At 46.7% G+C, this 25311-nt stretch overlaps 2 protein-coding genes across 5 annotated transcripts in view; both read right to left on the reverse strand.

Annotated features, from left to right (window-relative positions):
* The window catches only part of LOC119393434 (putative ribosome biogenesis protein slx9-like), a 77334-nt gene extending 73639 nt beyond the window's left edge, over nt 1–3695 (reverse strand). The window contains exon 1 of one of the 2 annotated variants that reach the window (XM_049414552.1): nt 3566–3695. The gene's annotated coding sequence lies outside the window, so the exon portion shown is untranslated. The remainder of the gene's footprint in view (nt 1–3565) is intronic. The other variant, XM_049414557.1, reaches the window with a different exon arrangement.
* Nucleotides 1–25311, reverse strand: part of LOC119392233 (uncharacterized) — a 70501-nt gene that overhangs the window by 7952 nt on the left and 37238 nt on the right. The gene's annotated exons all lie outside the window — the stretch shown is intronic.

Here is a 25311-nt window from a genome sequence, read left to right on the forward strand (position 1 = left end):
CATTTGTTAAAATAATGCTTTTATACCATACCTCTTACATTGCCTTTTCATAGCCTTATTGTTATTTGTGAGCAATTTTACATAAATGTTTTTTTTGTAGTAGCAGAGTTATGTCGCGTTCATTCCTTATATTGCTCGTATTTTCATGTGCCACATTTTGTTATGTATATGCACTGTCGTGATTGAAAGTGTATTTTTTCCTTGTAGCTCTTTATTGTATACGCAATGCTCACTACGTTCCCGCATATGTTTCTGTAATATTTTTTTCTGTTCTTATGTATTTCTTGAGTATTTATACGCGTTCATTTTGTACTGTTCAAACGTAACATTTCTTTTTTGGATTACTCCCTTACGCAATCCCTCCAGGGGCCGTAAAGTACTTTTAAATAAATAATAAATAGATAAAAATTTAATGGTGAATCAATTCAATTAAATTTTATGGTCTATCAAATTTTTACTTCCTTAGGATGAACCAATTGATAGACAATTTTTTTAGCCTTGTTCAACAGGTCGCCTTAGATCTGCCTTCTTTTGGCAACATTACTCAGCATGACTTCCCATGCTGCTCAGTGATGGCACTGCATACATATTAGACTGTACCCATAAGAGAAGTCTGAGCCTGTTAAGCAACACAGGCCTTCTGCCAATAATTATAATTTCCAATCTAGCACAGCAAAAATTTATCACGCTCTTTAATCTCCCTCAGAAGTCCACCCCTCTCCCCCCAAAAAATGCTGAGCTTTCACATATACCCCTATAATTGCACAAACAAACCAGACCACAATACCACCATAATCCTTACATCTGTATAATCCTACTGTCCAGGTCACAAGTATTTATTTATTAGTGCCTCAGGTAAGAAAAAATTTACTACTAAAGGAGTGGTTTAACGATCCAGTGAAATTTGTAACTTAAAACAGCAGCAACAGAGAGATATAAAGCAGAAAAACTGATTACATATCGATCTCAGCACCACATGCATCTAACACAAATAGCCCCTTTTAATTTACCAGTACTTCACACCCTTCCACGTGATGCTACCTACCCAACTGCATCAGTGCACGAAACAATGAAGCAGTGTAGTCACATAACTTCATACATTTTTTTTTTTGTTCAACGTCAAAAATAAAAGCACTTTACAACCAGGTGTATGTAGCTGTTACATAGAGAGCTTCCAAGTGCGGCATGGTGTAGAAATTTGAAACAGCAGGATACTGCTTGTGGTAAGTCATCTTCGAACAGTTGTTCGAAGATCACTTACCAACAAAAAAAAGCATGAAAGCCCAGGAAGAAGGAACACGGACACATCACAATAATTAGTAATGAAGTTCAGAAGGACGGACTGCTGGGCAAGTTGGTAAGTCATCTTTGAACGGTGGTTGGAAGATGATTTCCAACAAAAAAAAAAAAGAATGAAAGCACAGAAAGAAGGAACACGGACACAGCTCGGCAACAGCGTATTTTCCGGTTTATGTTGCACTACAGGTATATGACCAAAGTATTACGTAGTGCCTGGCATTTTAAAAAGAAAAGATTACTTGAAAAAAAAAAAAAGCTTTATCGATGGACAGTGCCAAGTTTTTACAGACAACATGCAGATTCGTGCTCCTTCTTCAGATGCTGTTGTTCTTTTTGCAAACCACCATTCAAAGATGACTTGCCAACTCACCCAGCAATCCCTCCTTCTGAGCATGAAGTACTTCTTCCATTTTTGCAATGGCTAATGACATGAGTCTCAAAGAAATCACCTATTTATGTTGTATCCCAAATTCCAACGATCTACACGCTGTAGGAAAACACTGCTGGGACTGCTACTCTTAAATGTGACATGCAGTTTGCTAGCAAGTTATCACATAGCTGAAGTACTCTCTTAGCACATAAGCACTGACAAAGCATTTTCCTGTTTACATTGCACTACAGGTATACAACCAAAGTATTATTTAGTGCCTGGCATTAATAAAAATATTACTTCTGAAAAAAGACAAAAAGCCTTAATGATGGACAGCGTGAAGTTTCTACAGACAACATGCACATTCAAGCTTGCAGTACGAGTACAGTCACAATCTTTTTGTGAGTGAACACGGGAGTGCGTGGCTTTCTGAGCTCCCAGCGCAGTTAAGCGGCGGCACTGCTCATGTGCAGTGCGTCCGGCGTGCAAGAATTGTGCCGTCGCGCGCATTGCGTCAGGCAAGCAAGCGCGTGTCCTCTCTGCAGGCGTACTGCAATAAGGAAGCCGTGTGCTTCAAAGTGGTAACAATGTTGATCTTGCAATTATGTTCCACACAATTCACAAATAAACTTGAAAATATGTTATCTTTTGCTGGTGTTCTCAAGATCATTGTTGATCCGTAGCTAGGTACTTTCCCCAACGCACATTTTGTGTTCCAGCATGACCTGGTGCCGGTGCACACTGTAAAAGTTGTGAACGAGCACATAGGAAATTGTAGTACAACTGCGCCCTTCTGGCAGGCATGAACATCTATCTGTCAAAATATATGGGAATATACATAAAAGCAGCCATGGTGCGACACCTTGTTTACGCAGCGACTGTGGACGAGCTCTAGGTAGCATTTGCAAAGCATGGGAGAATCTTCGAGCACATCATAACTTTGAGTACTACTAGCGCTGTACTTGTCACTACCCTCCAGAATGGCAGCAGTGTTTTTTTTTTTTTTGCAAAGGGGGACATGAGAAAATACCAATATAAGATCATATAACATCGAACAAAATTATCTTAGTTAACTGATACTACTTCTTAATGCATCAATCTGTTGTTGAACGTGCGGATGTTGTGTTTCTTTGCCTTCGTTGTACGACTACATGAACGCAGGAGGAAGAGAAACATGAAAACTAGGTGACACGCCAAGCATAAGAAACACACCGTTGGAACTGAAAGCATCCAAATTTTAATTGCCGTCATAATGCGATCACCACCGAGGCCGAAAATCAGCTAGCAGACGACACACGAGCACTCCGATGACGTGAGGAGGAGGAGGAGGAGAGGTTGAGGAAAGGAAAATGCGCGCGAAGAGAAGCTACCCTCCTCGCGCATGCGTGTAGATACTGTCACGTGTCGCTTAACGGTGCTAGTAGTACAGAAAGCCACGCGCTCCTGTGTCTCTCTTAAACAGATGCCGACTGTACTTGCCTACAGCCGTGAGACGCAGGGCCTCCCCCCCCTTAGAAAAAGAAAAGAAAAACAGCCCGTGAACGTATGCTACGCATCACAGCAATGAAACACATACTTCAGTGCAACAGCGCACCACAACAAAACATCCAGCCCGAAAGACGAAGAACGACACACACAACAAACGCTGTTGTGTCGTTCTTCACCTTTCAGTCAGGTTATTTTGCTATGCGCTGTTACACTCAGGTATGAACCGATACCAACTAAACCAAGTTGTCATCTTATTGCACTAAAACACATTCGATCCAACCTATATTTTGTAGAATGAACGGCAAAAAATCCAACGCAGTGCACAAACGCCAATGCCAGCGTTTACGTTGAGTATTGACAGCGGCTAGAGCCAGTCTGCACTAGCAATTCTGACACAATTCTACTTACGTTCCTCAAGAAAGGACAAACGAAGAGGCACGCTCAAAATAACTTTACCGCCACAAAGGTCCACTTGACTAACCCGCTTCACTCGTACTACAGCGTACTCGTACTCGTGCCGCTCGAGCGGCGGCCGTGCGTGCACCGTGTGTTTGATGATGATGTTGGTGATGTTGGCGGCACCTAGTTGGCGGTCTGTCGTCTTCGCAGAAAGCAACGGAGGCAGAAAACCAAAGAGAGAATGGTGGTAACTCTTGCGATGACACCACCAGATAGCGCAACAACGCACAAGTGTGCTTTACGCGCGAAATTTAAGTGTGCGGTGCGGAACTTCTGTATTTATTGAGCAAAATGTTCATATAACACAGTTCAAACTAAAATTATGTACAAGATTTAAACACTACAACACATTTGGATGCCTTAATGTAAAAATAAAACTGCTGCTGCGTCATCTGAGCTTGCACACTTCCTATCATGCTTTCTGTTCTGATTGCAGAAGGCATAAAAAAGCACTTCACTGTTCATTACATGCATGTGTACGCCTGTCTAGCTGTCACACTAATTTGAAGTTATGCGGCGAAACACACGAGGAGGTATGGAGGATAACATTAACAGCATAACGCGATTACCACAAGCACTAGAGCACTGCACGGGCTCGGGCCTACCCGAAAACCCGGGCCGGTAAAGTAGTTTTCCCGGCGGGCCTGGGCCGGGCCCGGGCCGGGCTCGGGTTTGAAGCTCCGGGCTTAGGGCCGGCCCAGGTTTGAGGTGGCGGGCTCCGGTCGGGCCGGGCTTGGACTTTGCTCAGTTCTTAAAGGGACTCTAAAGCGATGCAATGAATCGGTTAAAGGGACCGACAACTGCCCAGAACACGAAATGAGATGACTGCACTGACGGAAAGGTTCTCCGTCGCATTGACTCAAACCAACCCTGTTTATCTCGTGAGAGGTGGATTTATATTTTTATTTCTTCATTGAAATTCGCGAAAAGTGACCTTTGGCGCCTCTGGCGGCGAAATCATACACGGTCCGATGAAGCCGGTCACGTGACCATTGATTGGTGTATGCGTTCGATGACTCTTCTGTTAGTACTGAAATATTGTTCATTTCTTTATATTAAAAGATATTACTCCATAAAAATGTACATATAGGCCTGCGTTAGTTGTATGCAACAAAGTGGCGCTGCCTTCGCTTGGGGAGAGTAGTTCGGCCGCGCGTTAAAAAAAGTCACGTGGTACACAGAGCTGCTCCAAGGTGGCTGCTCCGCGCGCGGCGGTCGCGGTGCCTAGACGACGAAGACGCGGCCGCGGCGGCACTGCGACCGTCGTTGGGTTCTGCGGCAGTGCCATGTTTCCTTGGTATTACAACGTATTCAGTGGGCATTGCGATGAAGCAGTGACTGCATGAGCTGCACGTCACAGCGCACAAATGCAACATTCAAGGGTAAAATTTAGCACAGCTTCACTGACTTGGCGTCGCGAAGACTGATGAAACTGCGGAGCTGGTGCCTTTTCCTTGGCTTTGGGGTGCGTTTTTACAGCGAAAGCTGTTATGAGATCATTTCTCCGGCCGTTTTTGGCGCCGTAGTGTCCGCCGCCGCCGCCGCCGGTGTCCCGTAACCAGTATCGCTCGAAATAAGAAAAAAAACTAAATAAGAAAAAATTCCAGGATGGGACGAGGTTCGAACCTGGGTCCACTGCGTGGGAGCCCAGTATTCAACCTCTGAGCCATGCCGTGCTTGAAACTGCTTTGCAAAAAGGTCCTATACAGGCTTCATGTCGGGAAGGAACCACATTAGCATATGCAATATAGCGTGGTAGAAGATTAAAATAAGCACCAAGCGTCGCACAACGCGAATTCTGTAACAGGCGTCAAACAATTGCGAATTGCGCAACGAGCAGGTTGTTGAATGCTTCCAACCCATTACAAAAGGGCTCTGCCATAATTCTCATCGTCATCAGGCGCAGAATCAACAAAGTGCGCATAATCCCTTACATGCGTTAGCAGGTACCAACGCTCTCTGTAGAATGACGAAAAATGGCACAGTGCCTGCTGCCCTACTTCTAAAAAATTACAATTATTTATAGCGTAGTGGGTTCCTCGCAAGTGCACTTGTATTGGTTTGCCAAGGAAGCCCATAAGCGCATGATCCATTACCTCGGGGTCTCAATAAAGTTCTTCGCCCCCTCCGTCTCTCTTCCACGTCAAACGTATACAGCATGACGGGAGAGGGAAATAGCGACCGGGCGTCACCCAATGCAAATTACATAACTGGTGGCCGTTTAAAGATTCCAACCATAGGCGTGCGCAGGGGGGGGCAAAGGGGGCGAGAAGGGGGGGCGCAAAGTCAGCCCTATACATTGTAGGGGGGGCGATAGGGGGGGGGGGGCGCAAAGGCAGCTGCCGCATACATTGACATAATAGGGAGGGGGGGCGCTGCGACGAACCTTCGCCCCCCCTGAAGGGCAACCTGCCGCACGCTTATGATTCCAACCCATTACAAGGGCTGAGCCATAATTCTTCATCGTCATCAGTCGTCACGTCAACAAAGTGCACATAATGCCTTACAGACGTGTAGCTTGTGCCTCGCTTCTCCATAGAATGACGAATAATGGCTTAGTGGGTGCTTCCCAACTTCACAAAAATTTTGATTTGTGGCGTAGTGGGTACCTTTCTAGTGTACTTGTATTGTAGCCCCAAGAGAGCTTAACGGGCTCTAGAAACGCCGCTCTTCCAGCTTTCGCTGTGACTGTGCTGCGGTTTCAGCGCAGGCCTGGCGTTTTTTTACTAAGTACTATTTTAGCTGTCGATACAGCGATGATAATATGACGCCGCTAAACGGTCCGTGAGCTCCTGCTTTGGCCACTCGCAAGTCAGGATCGGATTCCCTCGCAGTTGCCGCGACACGCCTCCCTCACTCGAAACTCGGGGTCGGCCCGTCATCGTTGGGCCCATATGCTCTAGCGAATTCCCATCATATTTCCCGCCGCGCCGCTTCTTCTCCCGAAGACAGAAACCTTGTTCGTACTGGCCATACTCGTCGCCGAACGTCGTAATGCTCTGCGCCGACAGTGCACGCTTTTTGTACTGCTTTGTTCACTCAGAATTTATACTTGCAGCATCAACGAAATGAAACAATGTTAGTGCTGTTAAATCAAGGTGTGCGGCCTAGAGGTAGGGGACACTCTTGTAAGCTCAGTGCGAGCAGTCCGGCCGCATTAGAATTAACACCACAATTAAAGCCTGATATGCAACACGTACGAACTGACGGTCGGATGTCAACAACAAGCATGCACGCTAGCAATAAACAAAGATAATGATGTGCGTCTATCCTGGCCTCTCCTAACTCCATCGCACAGTAGTCAGGAACACCAAGCCCAGCTTTTTACTCTGCCGAAATAACATAACACTACCGCAGAAGGGGAGCGCATACTATCGATACGATGGCCGGAGCCACCGCGTCTACGCGTCTCCGTCTCGCCGGTCTCGCTCGCCTGGCAACGGCCAGACCCCCGCCAGAGGGCCGCACCGGCCGCACTTTTTAACGCGCGGCCGAAATACTCTCCCTTCGCTTGGCGTAATGATCCCATGCCGCGACAAGCCGTCCATGACACAGGCGCAGGCAACCTTGGTCGCAGGCGCGCACAACGCTGTACAAATACCGAGAAGGTGTATAAATCCACATCATATCATTGTAACAGCTTGCTATTTTTCAAAAATGGTTGGAAAGCTCAAAATAAAGGTGGTTAAGCATAGCTACAGTAACTCCTGCGAAAGCAGAACAACGACATCTTTCACAAGGGCTAGCGGCATTGCTATCAATTCTCAGCGTTGCTGGAGCAAGCCTTCATGCGTGTTTGGAGCCTTTCAGATCGAAAAATACTGCTTATAAAATAACTACGTGCTTTTAGGATAAAGCACTGCAGCTACAAACGCTACGAAGGGTAAGCTTCCTGTCGCGCCGTAAAAAACTGGGTCGAGAAAAATCAGTTGTCGGTCCCTTTAAGACTGATAAAGTGAGAACACGAATGTAACTGGTTTAGCCATCATAAGGAGAAAATCAAGGGCAAAGTTTCATTTTTAAATTTCGCGCAGTAATCTCCGCGCGTGACGTCACGGATTTCAAACTGTATTTTTCGTATTCTGGGGAGATTGGGTCAACGAAACTTCTTAAAAGTTCGTATGTTAAGTCTACGGCCCTCTCAGAGGTCAATGTATTTAATTTTTACCGATTAGGAACTACGTGGATCACAGTAGACGCCGTCAAAATCTGTGACGTCACGGTGTTTATTGCACGATAATCAAGATGGCGTCGGCACCCGCATTTTCTTTTTGCGCGTTTTCTCGCTTACGAAGACTCTTGTCGCAGCGAGCGTAGTCATTATGGTATTTTAAGAGTAATTTACTGATAATAGAATTTTTTTTCTTTAGTGTCCCTTCAAGTGTGTTCCTCGTGCGTTGCACGTACATATACGCTCAGATTTTGTCCCGATAAAACGATTCTTTTTCATTTTTATGTGGGGCAAGCTATTTGGACAAGTTTATGAGTGACAAGTACTGATGTACTGATCTTCTTTGCCTCTTGCATATGGGGCTACTTGATTTATCTGAAACGGGCGAGCTAAAAGTAAGTACATCAGGCGCAAATATAGTTAACATTTCGTTATTCCGTGCTTTATTTGCATTCGTTATTATTTTATATCCCGAATGTTATTCTGTAATCGCGGCAATAAATGTAATATAATAAATTTATACCGATAACTTATCATCGCAAGTGCGATTACGGAGCTACCAGGCGGGGAAATGTTCTTGAAAGTTCCAGCCCTCCACTAAAACGAAAAGACTGCGCGGAGCCTCGTTGCATAAAATCCCTATAAGACATTCTTTTTCCGTGGCTTCGTCTGGTTCCCAGAGGTCATGTGACGCGAGATGGACATGCACAGCCAGTGCCTCCTCTATATAGAGGAGGCACTGGCACAGCCTGTGCGCCCGCACAGTGCCTCCTCTATAACTTTCAGTGCCTGGTAGAACACCCTCCCGCGGCCGTCGGCGCTTGCGTTTCCCCCGCTCGCCGCGACTGCGTGGTGGCGCTGTGCAAACAGGGTCGGGCGCTGAGCCGGTAGTGCTGGTGCGGGCGCGGCCTAGAGCGCTTTGCTTTGCTCTGCCTTGACACGTGCGGTTGGGTTTAGCGAGTTTAATGCGATGGAGATTTTTTGATCCTTTGTCGTGACCACGTAGCTTGCATGAATTGCGATGTCGTACTGCTGCGTGCCGCTGTGCAAGTCGGACGAAAAAAAGAAAGTGCCCGGACTGTATCCATCTGACCAGCTCCTTTTTGTCCTTACTTTGCGAGCTTTTGCAGACGGTGCGCTCAAAGGCAACCCAACTTTGGCAAAGCCGTTCAGTACCTTGACAAAGTACACAGTTCCAGCCCTCTGTGCATCAAGGCTCCTTAAATGCCAGAGTGATGGCAGCTATGACCACAGGGTGCGACACGTGAACCTCATATGTATTTACTTCCTCAAGCCACTCCTCTCGAACTATGCGTTTAAAGGGACACTAAAGAGAAACAATGAATCGGTTTAGATCGATAAATTGTGCTCCGAGAACTAATGTCGTTAACTTCGCCATCACTATAGGTTTATTAATAGAGGAGAAAATCGAGTTCAAAGTTTTATTAGGGTGATTCCACGTAAGATCGAACAATCGATGGCTGGTCGACCTCTCAAATTTATTTCTAAATTTTATATATTATTGCCTGATGAGTGGAAAGAAGAGATCCGCAATTTGTTTTGCCACCAAAAATTTTTTCGAAGCACAGGAAATCAATAATGACGAAGAGGTGGAGTAGAGCGCTCATCCGCTCTGCTGTTTTGGCCAACTTTCGTTATGAATTGCACAAAATATATTAAAGTTAGGTAGCTGAAATTTCTTTAACTAAATATATGCATGTTTTTGCTTCTGCTCAGGTATTTTTAGTTTTGATGTGTAGTGTAGATCTTTTTATAAAAAACCTCAAAATAGTCCCAGGAGACGTTATTTTCTTTACTTTGAAGGTCTTTATCTCGAAAAATCCTTGTAGCAGAGCGACAAAAATTGCGCATTACGTTCCTCGCATCCTTATCTACCACACTGCCGAATCTTATATTTATATAACTTTTCAGTAAAGAGACATGATCGGGCTAAGTTAAAGAAAACACCGGACAATGAAAACTTCTGACGACAATTAAAAAAAAACCCATTTTTCATATTTCTTAAACTTTGTCCACTTATTGTCCTCCACATCAGCTTTCATAATCATTGAAAACATGCAGCATAATGTCGTTGCACTAATAGTTACGACCCCTCCAATGAGACCCTTGGGCAAGGATTGGCAATTCTGACTTCTTGCCCAGCAAGTGTATAAAATGCAGGCAGGATTGAATTGCTTTTTTATTAAAAGGCCAGCAGGTACCGAAAAAGGTGTCGCCGGCACTGAAGACGTTAATTTTGAAATTATTTGGTCATTGCAGCAGCCACGAGCGCGTGGCTACGAGCGCGCGCGCCACGAGCGCGCGCGCACCCGAGATGCTCGTTGTAAGAGACGGCGCAGTGAGAGCTCGTTTCCGCGTCCTCAGACCGATTGAGTTCGAAACAGCAACACCTCCCGGGTGACTTGAACGCACGTGCACTGGAGCTTCGCTATTCTATCCGCCCTCTGTTCGCATCGCAGCTAGGCGCTGATAACAAGGCAGAGATGGAAGCAAGATGAGAACTCTATAAGGGAGCTATGAGCACTCGCTTCACGCACGCTGCTGCCAGAGAAACTGCGCTGCGCCAGTTGCGATCAGTGGAAAGCATTAACGTGGCGCTCCAGTGGCAAAGCAAAATATGGAATGTCAAAGGAAAGAAAAGCAAAACTATCGATAACCGGACGCGCTTGCCTATTTTAGATGTCGGCAGCAGACGGCCTGAACTAGCCGCGCGTTCAGAGCGCTGTTCACACTTCATTCGGCGCGGATAGTTCTTGCGCTTTGCTCTTACTCTACTCCTCCTGTGCGTCTCATGGCGAGAAGGTATAGCTCGGAATGAGTGATGATGGCATATATTGTTGACGACGAAAAATAAAGTTAGTTGAAAGTTTGCGCTCGTCCGAGTCTCCTGAGTCCGTGTTTTTATGTGTGTGCGCATCAGTATTCTTTCCTTGCAAGTATGAACCAACTCGCCCAGCAGCAAGTTTTATTGGGTGGAACGTAGACTGATTTTGAATCGGGTTTTGTATAAGCTTGCTCCGCGGCCGAGTGCCAACAGCAACTGCGGGTTTTGCCAAGTCTTGTGTTTTTTGCGAGCGAGCTCAAGAGCTTAGCGGTCGAGTAGGCCTTGCTTCTACCGATCATTGTCAGCATCTCAAGATATCCTGAAGTTGAGAAAATCGGGAAACGAAACTAGCAGCCGCACCTGCGCAAGTGATGCGCGGGCAGCGAGCGACAGACCGCGAGACCCTGTTTGGGTGGCGGCGCCTGGCGGTGACCGGTTGTACTCGCGCCGACGGTCGCGCCTTTTGTTCTCCTCCCCATCCACCAGGCACTTGGCATCTGAGCGTTCGTCTTGTTCCGCTCTATATCAGGGGTCTCAAAGCCGCCTCAGCTAACGGGCCGCTTTCACGGAAATTTACTTCCGCAAGGGCCAGGACAGTGACGATGGTAGGAGTCGAGGGGGGGGGGGGGGGAATAGGCTGTACCCAGGCCCGTAGCCAGGAGGGGGCCCTAGCCGCCCCAACCCCCCCCCCCCGAAATTTTGTGAAGTAGGTGTTTTTACCAAAAATAAATGATAAATAGGTGCTTTTCTCAAATAGTCAAGGTTTCCAGCAAGTGCCCCCACCCCCCTCCACCCGAAAAAAATTCCTGGCTACGGGCCTGGTTGCACCAGATGTCAGATAACGTTGCCATTTGAAAGACCTTTTTAATATATCATATATGGGTCATTTCTGAAGGGCTTATTTGGCGGCAATTTTCCACCAACATATCGATACCATCTCCAAAATGGCTAAAATCAGTGTGTTTTTTTTTAACGGTTATGTATCAACACATGGTGGCTGCAGGCGGTGCCTCACGAAAAAAAAATGCTTTAGACCTGTCATGACTGTGTAGCTCAAAAACGTACTTATAAATAAATAAAAAAGTGGGACGAAGACAGTCATGTGGGGGCCGCAGGCCGCTAGCAAGAGGTCCGCGGGCCGCGTGTTTGAGACCCCTGCACTATATAGTGCGAGAGCTACATGATAGTACCACAACAGCGTTGGAATGTGCAGGAGCAGCACAAGTCCATTAAACACGTACATCATGTATAAAGGCAAAGTACATTAGCTTGACGAAGTATCTGCCTTAAAATAAGATTCACGAATTCCATGCCGGGTGATGTCCCCTTACCTCGAATCATATCCATCCAATGAGTAAGCGTCGAGAAGCTTATTCGCACCTTATTACCAAACTGGAATGAACCCCGAAAATAGATCGCAGTCACTTCGTCCACCTACTGCCAGTCCTAACAGTGCCCACCAGCGTAGGCCACCTTCTACCGGTACAACATCGTTATGAAGGCATACACCATTACATTATGAAAAAAAAAAAAAACAGAGCCTTGTGCAAGCCGTGCATAACAAACAATGCTGAAAACTGCAAGGACAAGCTCTCAGAGGCATTTATAGATTATACTGAAGAGTGGCACAACGCTCGGGAACGAGAGAAATGAAGGGATCAGCTTGACAGCTATTGTCATTCTGCAGAGGTCTAAAAAGATTAGACCTTTTTCAAGCACACGAGCGCCACCAACAGGCGCGCAAGTGCTCATGGGAAACGTATGTACGCCGCAGCAGCAGCCGCGACGAGCGCGCGGGCCTCGCGCTGTAGCTTTCCGCTTGCCCCGTGCCAGGACTTCTTAGACACAGTGAATTTGGCAAGGTGCAACATGTTACTGCGCAATTCAATCACAAACTTCAGTGTTTAGCTGCGACAGGCCTCTCGACGATTTCCGTCTGTCCCACTGTTCGCGGCTCAGAAGCGTCACCTTTTATTTCCCTAGCAAAAATGCCAATAGGATTTCCTATTAGTCCAATAGGAAATCGCTATTGGTTCTATAGGACACCTATTGGAGCTGTATTGGTTGTATAAGACTTTTATGGGTACCAATAGACACCAATAGCCACCACCTATTGGTGTCTTATTGGACCAATAGAGGTTGTATTGGTCAAATAGGGGCTGCCTTTTGGTGTCTTATTGGACCAATAGGAGTTGTATTGGTCAAATCGGTGCTGCCTATCGGTGACTTATTGGGCCAATAGGAGTTGTATTGGTCAAATAAGTACTCCTATTGGTTTCTTAATGTACTAAGAGAAGATGTATAAGGCCAACAGGAGTTTTATTGTTCAAACAGCTACCGCCTATTGGTAGCTGTTTATAACATCTTATGACTGATTGAGCGCGTCGGACCCGATCCCGATCAAATTTCTTGATCATGATTGGCTATATTATACGCAAGCTGCAGACGGGATCAATTCACTTTTGATAAGTCTGATCCCGATTGAGCTTAATCGTACACCGTGAGACACCGTGTGCAGTTAGCAACTCACGCGACTAAAAGAGTTATATAAAAGGCTGCGTGTCGACCACGGCGGTACGGTGTTTCCGTACATGCCGTGCGGTACACTTGCGAAGGAATCGACAACACAGACACCACAGAATAATAATAAAGAAACCGCCATGAGATCACAACCGGCATAGAACCAGCCAGGTGACAAACAAAAAAAAAAAAAATTGAGACGGTGCGCGGCGTGGCGACGCTACATGTGTGAACATTTTTTTTACACGTTCCTTGGTTAAGCAGGCTAAGCCATGTGCTAAGCTTTAAGATAAGCTTTGGATAATATGTACAGTTTATAACTATTTATGCTAAGCATATAAGTAGCGCTGTAAAGATACAGGAGAAAGAATTGTGGATCTGCAAACGCGACTAGCCACTGTAACGCGACCGACCGTGCGTTTGGCGCGCCATCCGCGCTCTGCCGATACGAAGACAAGCCAAGCCCAGCCTGCGGCCAAGCTAAGCCAAAACGTTGTGTCTGTCGCCCTAGCGCGCGCTTTGTGTGATCTCGATGCTTCACGTAAGCCTGCTTACACGATTTAGTGTGCTTCCGCGACGATAACGTGAAGACTGTGTTCAGCGTGCACCAGATGGAGACGTTCTGAGCCATAAATGTCTTGGATTTCGACCGATTTCGACTCTACAAAGTGGCACCAAGAATAATGGCAAGACGAGCAACAAGGCCCATGTGCTCCGATTGTTTGGTGAGTTGAGTGGGCATGGTAGTTACTCCTATTTAGTATTTATTTGATATCACCTTTTTTTTGTATTCAAACTTGGACGAAGCTGAAAGGTCGGGAAAACAAGTCCCTCGTCCTTTGTCTCCGGTATTTGATGACAGCGAGACCAGCGACGCCTCGATTGCAAGTCCACACGCTCTCAGAAGTTGAATGATTGAGCGCATATATTATTGCAGTTTGTTTTTGTGTTTGTCAGTATGCACAAAAAAACGTAGCATAGATTAGAGGTAAAGGACAGGTACCCTGCTCGTGAGTGTAGTTGGAGTCTCGCAAGCCCTTTGTAAGTATTTACAACGTGCGTGTTAAGCCGAAAACGCGTTTATCGCCTCATAGTAAAACGCTCTAGATGCGGTTTGTGTGTTGTAGTGCGCGCCAATCGGCTTATCATACTTGTTCGACATAATGTCACAAGAACCACAGGCCACATGATAATTCATTATACAAAATGTGCATAGCATATGTACTGCACTGGTGCGATTTTTTAATTCATATTTTTTTATTTTTACATACTGCAGCTCAATTAGGGCTATCGCAGGAGTGGGTTTATTAATGTTGTTGGCTTAATTGCATAAGCACGTAACATTCAGCACGTGTGTTATATCCAACTCATTGCAGCCTGACTGCTGTGTTGGGCTTGCAACGATATGGAATCTAGGCTGCCTTTACTACTGTCTTACATATTACCGTTGCCCTCATCGTGAATCTACCCTAGCTTAATTTATTTCATGCCATCTTTAAGTTGAGATTCAGTGGCATGCTCTAGGTATGATAGTCGCACCACCATCGTGAAAAAGAGCACGTCACAGATAGCACGTCACAGTTCATTCTTGGGTACAGCTCAAAAAACACAGGATGCAAGCGTGGTAAACGGGATAAGGTGCTGCTTAATTTTTTAAAAAAATTTTGCCCCTTTCTTTTCCTTCCTTTCTTGCCGCAAAATTTTGTCGATATACTGTTTTCTTCCACGCAATAAGCCACAGTGGGTGTGTAATATTTCACTCAGTTTTTTGCTATAGTTCAGCTCCTGCAACATTGTGAACATGTGCAATGAATTAAGGTCTAGATAATTTCTCACTGTGCCGCCTACTTTCTATACGTTGCTTCGAAGGTAAACTTTAATTAACATGTGTTACTGTTTCTGATTTCATGGCTCTGTTTATTTACAGAATCTTCAGGCACTTCCTCGAGTGCGGATGAGGCAGTCCAGAAGAAATTAACACAAGACATAGTTGCCTTGGCAATATAGTCGCCCGCAAGATCGCCAACATCATCAAGGGCCAGAAGAAACACTTGTAGTTTTGATTTTGAGAATATATTTTAACATATGCCTCATTCATCCACTGTGATTATCATTGCAGGGCGCTGCCACAGTGTGGGCCTTCTGCCGACAAGACACCCATAAAACACTTGCGCAAGACTAATTCTAATGGGGCTGAGAAGTGGGCAAATACAAAACTAATACAATGCCAGCAGGCAAATACAGAACCAATAGGCCAATATAATTCCAATTGGCTAATAGAGAACCAATACACCAATATAGGTCCAGTAGGCTGATATAGAACCAATAGACCAATAGCCAAATACAGTTCCAATAGACCTATAGAACCAATAGACCAATAGGTGTCAATAACCCAATAGGCTATTGGTTTTTTATTGGGAATTTTTGCTAGGGTTATTTATTTTTTTTTGGCGCCAGTGCGCCTACGGCATAAATGAGAAGAAATAAAATACAACTCGGCTGCCTATGAAGTGCAGGAGCGGTCTATGATTCGCGGACGCATTTGGAATCAACGTCCATCGGCACTGTCGACGAGTAGAGTATGAGGTTCTGATATTTAAAGAGTACACTAGAAAGTGTAGTCGGCATTTGGGGAAATGAGATACATTCATTGCGTCGCTCGCACCCTATATGTAACGAACGATAAGTGCCTACTAACTTTCGTTGGTGCTGTAACTACAGGTTGGAATAGAGCCATGGGCGTCCGAAGGGGGGTGCAAGGGGGGGCAGTTGCCCCCTCTTGGAATTTTGGATAATAATTTTCTATGCAGTAGCAGTAAGCTACACAGCTTGATTAGCACACTCCTGTCCCGCATATCCGCGTGAAACATCATTCAGGATTACCAGACAACTTTGCACGTTACATACTGCTATGGACTTATCTTGCCGGTCATGTCACGGCAATGAAACAAAAGCTACCTATGCTGTATGCCCCCCTCCCCTCCCCCACACTCTGCTGATGCACCCCCCTGGAAAAAGTTCTGCGGACGCCCTTGCTTAGAGCGAAAAAAGAAAAGAGCAGCACAAAGAAGGAAATGCACAGACGGGGTTGGCACCCCGGCGCCAACCCCGTCTGCGTCACGAGCAAGGCGCCACAACGGCGCCAAAGGGGCGAGCGTGCGATATGTATGGCGTATATGGCGGCTCTCCGTATACCGAAGCCAATCGAAACGCGCTTCAGGAGGGTCCAGTGACTCCTTCCCAAATGCGAACTCTTTTTCTCTGCCTGTACCTTCCAAAAGGGGTCAGATGGACACCCGAAGAGAGTCACGGTTCCATGACCCTCTTTTGACTCTCTTTTTTCTTAGAGTGCAGACCAGCGCTCACACAAACTGAAAGTTTACTGCACGCGTGAAAAAAAAAGCATATATACAAAAATGGGAGTGCGTCGGGCGTGTCATAAAGAGGCACAAAAAAGTCAAACAACCAAGGCGCGTGCTTACAGTCGATTAATAAAGCTGAATTCCTTGACTTGTAACCGACTGGGAAGGCTGACTGACACAAAGTGTGGCGTTATTTGTGACATGATATGCCTCCGAAATTTCTCGCGTTGTCCGATTAGGTTGATGGTACAAAATTACTGTGCTTTTGAAGATGGGATTACATTTTATGACTGACATAGCGATGCGAGATGAGACGGCTCCATTCAATGAATTTCGATGCTCGCTGAGGCGCGTAGTAATACATCGACCAGTCTGGCCGATCTACATGGACACAAGAAAGGGAAATTTGCGATTAACTCCTACACATCTACAAAACAATTGGCATGCCTCTCACCGCATTTATCTTTGCCCACCGCAGACCCCTGCGACCATAATGCGACTAAGCTTATTTGCGGCGGCAAACACAACCTTCACTCCTACATCGCTTCTTACGTTCTTCAGGCCATGCGACTTCTTATACATATGTGGAATAACTGCAATATTTCTAGTTTCTTCATTATTTACGGATGGAAGACGTCCGTGTTAATCTTTCTTTGCCATGCGAACAGATTTCGCAAACCGATAGAGCGATACGCAGGATATCGATCCTGCCTCTTTGATCACATTGCAGCTGGAAACTATTGCTCATCTTATGTGTGCAAGTTTTTTTTCCAATGCTGTGCGTAATCATGACATCACAATTCCTCGTTTAACAATGTTCAAATGCGCCGACGCGAAATTAAACACGCGGGCTATATTGCCCGCAAACATGCTCCGCAGTGAAACTTAAAGATGTATCAAGAAACTGCAAATTACCAGAGCAAGGCACCTCACAAGTGAATTCTAGTCCGATCCCTTTCTATTTAAGCACGTTTAGAATGTGCTCACTTCTTCGTACAGCGCGTGACTTGTCAATTAAAATCAAATAATCATATGTATACCTGAACACTGTAACACCTCTCTACAGTTTGGTTAAACCCGATCATTAAATGGCTTGTGAACAAGTAATCATCAAATAAATACGAATTCGGTGTTCCAGCTCACATTGCTCACGGTAACGTTTTGACTGCATGTATCGGCACGTGATAACTCGCATGCCACTTAACTGCTACATCCGGTATACACCCGCTCGGTAATACCTACACTGACTGCATCATTCCTTTCGCATTTCATGCGTAGAGATACTGCAGGTGCGTTCAGACATGTGTAGTATTTAGGATTTAATAATAGTCAACCAGCGGCGACGCGTTTTTATCGTTTGGTGCTCCCACGGCGCCAACGAGCAGCAAGCGACGGAACAGCCGGCGGGCTCGCCGTACACACTTTTCCCATAGTGCTTCGCGCGCCCGCGGGGAGTTCTGGGATCGCTTTTAAGAACGACGACTGCCGACGCCTTCACATTTCGCAAGGCAGATGTGCGCCCCTGGGACTAGCGCAAGCAGGAAACTTTAGCGCGGCAGGACATGTGATGCAACGGCGCATGGTGTGCTTATAGCGGAATCTTTTATAATTTGATTTTTGTTGTACAATAACATGCGAGCAAATTAACTATAAACTATGCCACAATAACTTATAGACTGTATATATAGCAGTGGTGTTATATATGAAAAGAATGCTATGACAAATAGTATATTTTTTGCCGTTCCGCGTCTTATACGTATTTCCAAAGTGCACGCGGTGCGCGCGGTTTGTTATAATTTTTATCTAGGTTAGTGTAATTACAACAAATATAATAAATCTGACTTTTTCTTCCATTTCTCTTGATGTGGAAAGGTGCTACTATGATGAAGATATGTGCTACATGTCCAGAAGGGTGCACAATTGACTTTGTCTTACAGCACGCTTTAAAGGGGTCATGAACCACTTTTTCAAGTAATGATCTAATGACCTTAGTATTGGAGTTTACTGCCTCCCGAATCGATTGCCGCAAAAGTTTCTTGAATCCGTCAAGAATCAGTGGAGTTACGGGGGGTTTGGCGCACGCTCTCAGCGTTTCTCTCTTTTCTCGTGCCGACGAGCGCACTGGAAGCTAGACAGGGAGGGATGGCACGGGGGTAAGAAGTTACGTCAGCGCACGTCATGAAACGCGATCGCTCTCCCGCTGTGATTCGCATGCGCGAGTGCGGCTACCGTGTAAAGTTAGCAGACTGAGGAGTGCGGCGCGGGCAAGTGGCGGCACCCCGTGGCAAGAAGCACATCTCATCCGGCTATCGGCCAATAAGCATGCTATGTCTCCGCGACGTGAACGTTCAGACGCCCCACCCACCGACGAGAGTGAGAACCGGCCTCTGTTTGAAAAGAGGGCGCCTGAGGAAACGGCAACTTCGAGCTCCGCTTGTGGCCTTTACGCGGCACGCACGACTGTAATATTTTGCAGAGCAGTTCATAGCCGTGTCAGCTTTCCGCAGGTTGTGTTTTTTCAACAAGCCCAAGGGGTGCTTCATGACCCCTTTAAAGGGACACTAAAGGGAAAAACGATTTTCGTACTATTAGTAAATTACTCTTTCACAATTCCAAAATCCCCACGCCGGCCGCCACGAGAAGACTTATGGGAAGCGAGAAAACGCGCGAAAAGAAATTACGGCTGGTAACGCCACCTTGAAATTCCCACATCAAACGCGTCATCGATTTTGACGGCGTCTGCTAGGCCCTACGCATTTCATAATCGGTAAAAATGAGGTGCATTGTTTTCCGAGGGGGGGTGGCATAGACTTAACATACGAAGATTCAGGAAATTTCGACAAGCCAAAGTCGCCAAAATAAGAAAAATACGCTTTAAAATCCGCGTTGTCACGCCTGGAGATTTGGCGCGAAATTTAAAGGGGTCATGAAGCATCCCTTGGGCTGATTGAAAAAACACATCCTGCGGAAAGCTGACACGGCTATGAACTGCTCTGCCAATATTGCAGTCGTGCGCGCCGCGTAATGGCCACAAGCGGAGCGCGAAGTTGCCGTTTCCCCAGGCACCCTCTTTTCAAACAGAGGCCGGTTCTCACTCTCGTCGGTGGGCGGGGCGTCTGTCCGCTGTACGTCGCAAGAGACATAGCATGCTTATTGGCCGATAGCCGACGTAAATCGAGAGCGGCGTTCGGATCAGATGCGCTTCTTGCCGCGGGGTGCCGCCACTTGCCGGCGCCGCACTCCTCAGTACACGGTAGCCGCACTCGCGCAAGCGAATCACAGCGGGAGAGCGATCGCGTTTCATGACGCGCGCTGGCGTAACTTCTTTCCCTCATGCCATCCCTCCCTGTCTAGCTTCCAGTGCGCTCGCCGGCACGAGAAAAGAGAGAAGCGCTGGGAGCGTGCGCCAAACCCCCGTAACTCCGCTGATTCTTGACGGATTCGAGAAATTTTTGCGGCAATCGATTCGGGAGGCAGTATACTCCGATACTGAGGCCATTAGATCATTACTTGGAAAAGTGGTTCATGACCCCTTTAAAAATGAGACCATGACCTTAATTTTATCCTTTATTAATGCATCTGTATTGGTTAAATTAACGACATTAGATTTCTCAGAGTACAATTTATCAATATAAGCTGATTCACTGTTTCACTTTCGTGTCCATTAAAATTTCAAAGGAGAGCGCAATAATCACAAAGTGAAGAGAGCGTTCTGTTGTCTGTCCCCTCTGTTTCTAGTCAACATGGAGTCGATGACGTTGCCCGAGTCGGTTGTGTCTACAGTTGTCTTGCGTATGTGCTGTCCACCTAATGTGCGTTGTTTCCCTAATCGGCAAAGCTGTTACCCCTTTTTTTGAAAGCGGTTCGCGTCGAGTGCAGGTACAATGCAAATGTGAATTCGGTCATCACGAGGGCGGCAAAACCACGACCTCCTCATCACGAGGTCGTGGGCAAAACTCACCTGAGGCGAGCGAACGCTCTACGGGGTACTACGAGTAAGGTGGCTAGAATTCTAGCCATCCTACTACGGGTGCAAACCCAGTCGGAGCAGGCGGGCAGAGTGCTGTCACCTAAGAACCGTTCTTGTGGAAAAGGTCTTGAGCGGACGAAGAAGCAGATATGATCTTGACGTGAGCGTGTTGCGAAAAGCGGCGTACAGCATTAGACGGGAAATTCCAACCATCGCCAAGGATGAGGCAATGTTTTGATGGACGCTAACGACCGTGTCTACAGCGACGATGCAGACAGACAGAAAAACTTTATTCGCAAGTGTGGTTGGACCCCCCGGGTCCCTGGACCAACGCGCGGTCCCACGCCACGTCTACACGGCCATGCTCCTTGCTGCGATGACATCGGCAGCCCGAGTCACCGCAGCAAACTGCAATGCTGGATCCTCGGACGAGAGCAGGACCTCCCAGTCCTCCCAGCTTGAGATGGCAGGCTGACCCTGCGGGGGAGGGTCAGCAGGGCAGCCGAAAAAGGATATGGGAAAGTGTGACGTGAGGTTCGCCGCATAGGGAACATTCAGGGGAAGTGCCACAGTAGTGGGACAGCAGCTGAAGGGAAGGGGTCTGGAAACGATAGGATTTGCTGGGAGTGGGTAAAGGAGGGGTTTGGGGGAGGATAAGTCTGGCGGATGAAACGGGGTACTTGCGTGAGCTCTGCAAAAGTGTGCGCCCGCTCTTTCGAGAAGCCCGAATCGAGGTTGTCCCGAGAGCGGAAAATCAAATCTCGGGCCAATTTATCGGCAGCCTCCTTTCCGGGGTCCTCGAATGAACCGGCACCCACTGGAGTTCTACAATGCGTGGTAAATTTTGCGTGGGGGTGTTCAGCAAGTGCCAGGCAAGGGAGTGTATCCTGACCCTGGCATAGCTATACTTCGAATCACTAAAGATGTACTGTGCGTTGGATTGAGCAAGGGCTAGGGCGAAGGCGGTCACCTCTGCCTTCTCAGGTGTAGAGCCTGAGGGAAGGCGGTGAATCAGGGGATGGGGTAGAGTAGGGTTATAGGCAACTACTACAGCTTCTGTACAAGCTGCGGCTACCCAAATAACATCCCAAGCTTGTCCGTAACTATTGTGAAGGGCATACTGCACCCGGGCCTGAAGCTCCGGGCTTAGCGGGTCGGGCCTGGACTTCGCTCAGTTCTTAAAGGGGCCCTGCAACACTTTCCAAGTAATCATCGAATGGCTTCATTATAGGAGTTTATTGCCTCACGAATCGACTGCCGCAAAAATTTTGAGAATCCGTCAAGTACGAGTTACAGGGATTTGTCGCACGCTTTAAGCGCTTTCTCTCTCTCCTTCCGTACCAGCGAGAACGCTGAAAGCTACGCAGGGGGGAATGACAAGGGGGCAAGAAGGCATAGGTCCGTTCAGCAACGCGCGTCATGACCTTGAGCACTTAATCAGTTTTCTTCAGACGCGCGGCTTACTTTCAGTGAGATGGCGAACGCAAGCGCGGGTACGTGGCGGCACCCCGCGGCGGCCGCGGTAACTATGCAGCTCACGATGCTCAAATCAGTCAATAGTCGTGAACTCCGAGTTTATAGCATCATTTGTCGAGAGAAGAGCGAGCGATTTCTAGCTGACTGAGATTTAATTGGAAACTGCAGGCCGCGAGCTGCGCTATAATGTTTGGCTCACGTGTTCCCAGGAGCTTCAACTACCGACCGGGAGCGTTTTCTGACCATACTGAAAAAGTGTTGCAGGGCCTCTTTTTGTTACACATACATTGTGCATACATATATGTTCCATATATTTTATCTCGAAAAAACGCTTTTTTATGTAGGCCAAGCTATTTGGAGAAATTTCATGAGACAAGTACTGAACTTCTTTTGCTTCTTGCATATGGGGCTATTTGATTTATTATTTTACATCCCGAATGTTATTTTGTAATTGCAGTAATAAATGTAATACAATAAATTTATACCTATAACTTACGAAACGGACCAATGTAAACAATGTGAATCCAGAGCCACTCTGGAGCATATGTTATGGGAATGCCGAGGGATTAGTCCCAATACCGAGAAAGCGGCCTCTAGTGACAGCCTTCGCGCACGCTGGGAAGCCGCGCTGCTCAGCTCCGCCCTCGAGGATCAGCTCTGGGCCGTCCAGCGGGCCGAGGAAGCCGCCAGGGTTCAAGGACTCCTGGCCGTCTCCTAGGCGGGGCCATCGGCCCGCCCCACCAACTCGCAGGACTCGTAATAAAGTTATTTCCTCTTCCTATAACTTATCATCGAGAGAGCAATCACAGATCTCCAAAGCAGAGAAACGTCCTCCAAAGTTCCAGCCGTCCACTAAAACAAAAAGTCTGCGCGGAGTCTCGTTACACAGAAACACTGTAAAGACGCATTCTTTTTTTCCATGGCTTCATCACGACTCCCAGTGGTCATGCAAGGCGAGATGGACATGCACAACCTGCTTTGTGTGCCCACATTGTTAACGTCTGAGCTTTCGTTTTGTTCCACTATATGACGCGAGAACTACATGATGCTGCCCCAACAGCGTTGGAATGTACAGGAATAGCTTAGGTCTATTGAACAAGGCGTGAGACAAAGTATATTCACTTTACGAAATATCTGTATGGCTTGAAAAAAGACAATTACGAATTCCTTGCCAGGTGATATGACCCCTTACCTCGAACCATATGCACCCAATGAGTAAGCGTCGAGAAGCTTATTCTCGCCTTTATTACCAAACTGGAACGAACCCCGAAAGTAGATCAAAATATCTTCGTCCACCTCCTGCCAGTCGTACCCGCATAGTGCAATGGCCACTCTACCGATATAACATCCTTATGATGTGGAAAATAAAAAGAGCACGTACAAACCGTGCATAACATACACTGCTGAAGCCTGCAAGAAGAAGCCCTCAAAGAGGAGTTTTATAGATGATATTGAAGAGTGGCACTACGTTCGGGAACAAGATAACGAAGGGATGAGCTGGACGGCTATGCTCATTCTCCAGAGGTCCAGAATATCCGAAATCTGCTCCAGTGGTGGAAGTCTAAGAACAACGACTGCCGATGCCTTCATAATTCGCAAGGCAGGTTTTGTGCGCCCCTGTGGCTAGCGCATGCAGTGCAAGAAACTTTATTGCGGCAGGACATGCAATGCAACAGCGCATGGCGTGCTTAAAGCCGGAATCTCTTGATAATTTGATTCTTCATACAATAAGATGTAAAGAAATAAACTGCACATTATGACAAAAAAAAAAAAGACTTATAAACTGTATATACTAGCAGCAGTGTGATATACGAAAAGAATGCTATGACAAATCGTTTTTTTTCTTCCCTTTGATCGGCCGTTTGCTGATCGTATGCTGTCCTAGCTTGGCATAACGCAGACAAAACCATGTGTGCTGGCATGCGCTAGCGCATTTGGGCCTGTGTAAGGGGCTGGGTAAGACGCTGTGGCCTCTCCCCCCTTACACTCTCTCAGCAATCATGTGATGGCGTCGGAGAACGAGATTCTGCAGACGCGCGATGAACCAACACGTTGTATCCTAGTCAGAACGCGATGGCACGCGCTAGCATGTTCGGGCCTGTGTAAGGGGCAGGGTAAGACGCTGTGGCCCCTACCCCTTACACTCTCTCAGCAATCACGTGATGGCGAACAGCAACAGCAACTACAGTGAATTCATGGTGTGCTCCACTGGCAAGGGCGTGTTAACATCGGGCAAGGTGCCCGTGATGAATGGAACTTTAAGTCGACCCATGTGCTGCTTTGCATCCCCACATGGTTCCCTTTAGTGGGAGATGGTGTAATTTTTTTCTGCCTGTTGGCTTCACGTGCTACGTGACGCCAACAGGTAGAAAAACAGTGTTCCACACTCGCCGCCTTGGATGCGATCGGCGCTGACTAACACTCCTACGTTTATATGCACACATATACCCCATAACGTGGATGGGAGGATGACCGCCGCCGTAGCTCAGTCGTAGAGCATCGGACACGTCATTCGAAGGTCGCAGGCTCGGTCCCTGCCGGCGGCAAGTTATCCTTTCGTCCACTTTACTTTCTTCACATTTATATCCTAGCTACTACAAATAATATTCCCTATACTTTCCGTGGCATTGGTGTCTGTTAGTTCTCATTAATAAGGGGTATAACAACGCACTGCTAACTTCCTGTTACTACAGTGCAACATGGGACCCAGGGGCATAGCCAGTAGGGGGTGGCACCACGAGCACGTGCCCCTCCTGAAATGTCTTTCTACCATGGCATACAGAGCATAAATTGACACTCGACCACACTTGGCAAGTCCTGCCCCCATTTCGGATCAAGGACAGGCACCCACTGAAAAAAATTTCTGGCTACGCCACTCATGGGATCCAACTGACATGCACATGTGATCCTGTTTGTTCAACCGTCAACGCTAGGCAACATTTCTCCCGAACCATGCAGTTATTTAGTTAAATGTTACAACGGGCTTGGATAGCCTCTTCGCTGTCTGAATAAATGTGGCAGACAGTGTCGGTCTTGACGGCTTTTGTTTCATTGTCCCAAAACACTGAGGCAACATCCTGGAGGGTTGGGTAGCATGTTTTTCAGCTTCTCTGCTGACATGCAACACAGATTTGTACAATGCTGAGGTAAGGTTAGTATGGTCCACTGCAACAGAATTTAAGAAGTTCAAACATTACTTTTATTTTCTAATCAGAAAATTCCACTATTCAAATACCCTGAGCGGTAAGCCTATATATATTCATTACACATTGATACTGGCCCAAATTTTAGATCTGCTTGATTATAGCATCTATTCATTTTTTACCTGCACATCTGATATTTGTAATGATG

This window comes from Rhipicephalus sanguineus, chromosome 1 (assembly GCF_013339695.2).
Source record: "Rhipicephalus sanguineus isolate Rsan-2018 chromosome 1, BIME_Rsan_1.4, whole genome shotgun sequence".
NCBI classification, from domain to species: domain Eukaryota; kingdom Metazoa; phylum Arthropoda; class Arachnida; order Ixodida; family Ixodidae; genus Rhipicephalus; species Rhipicephalus sanguineus.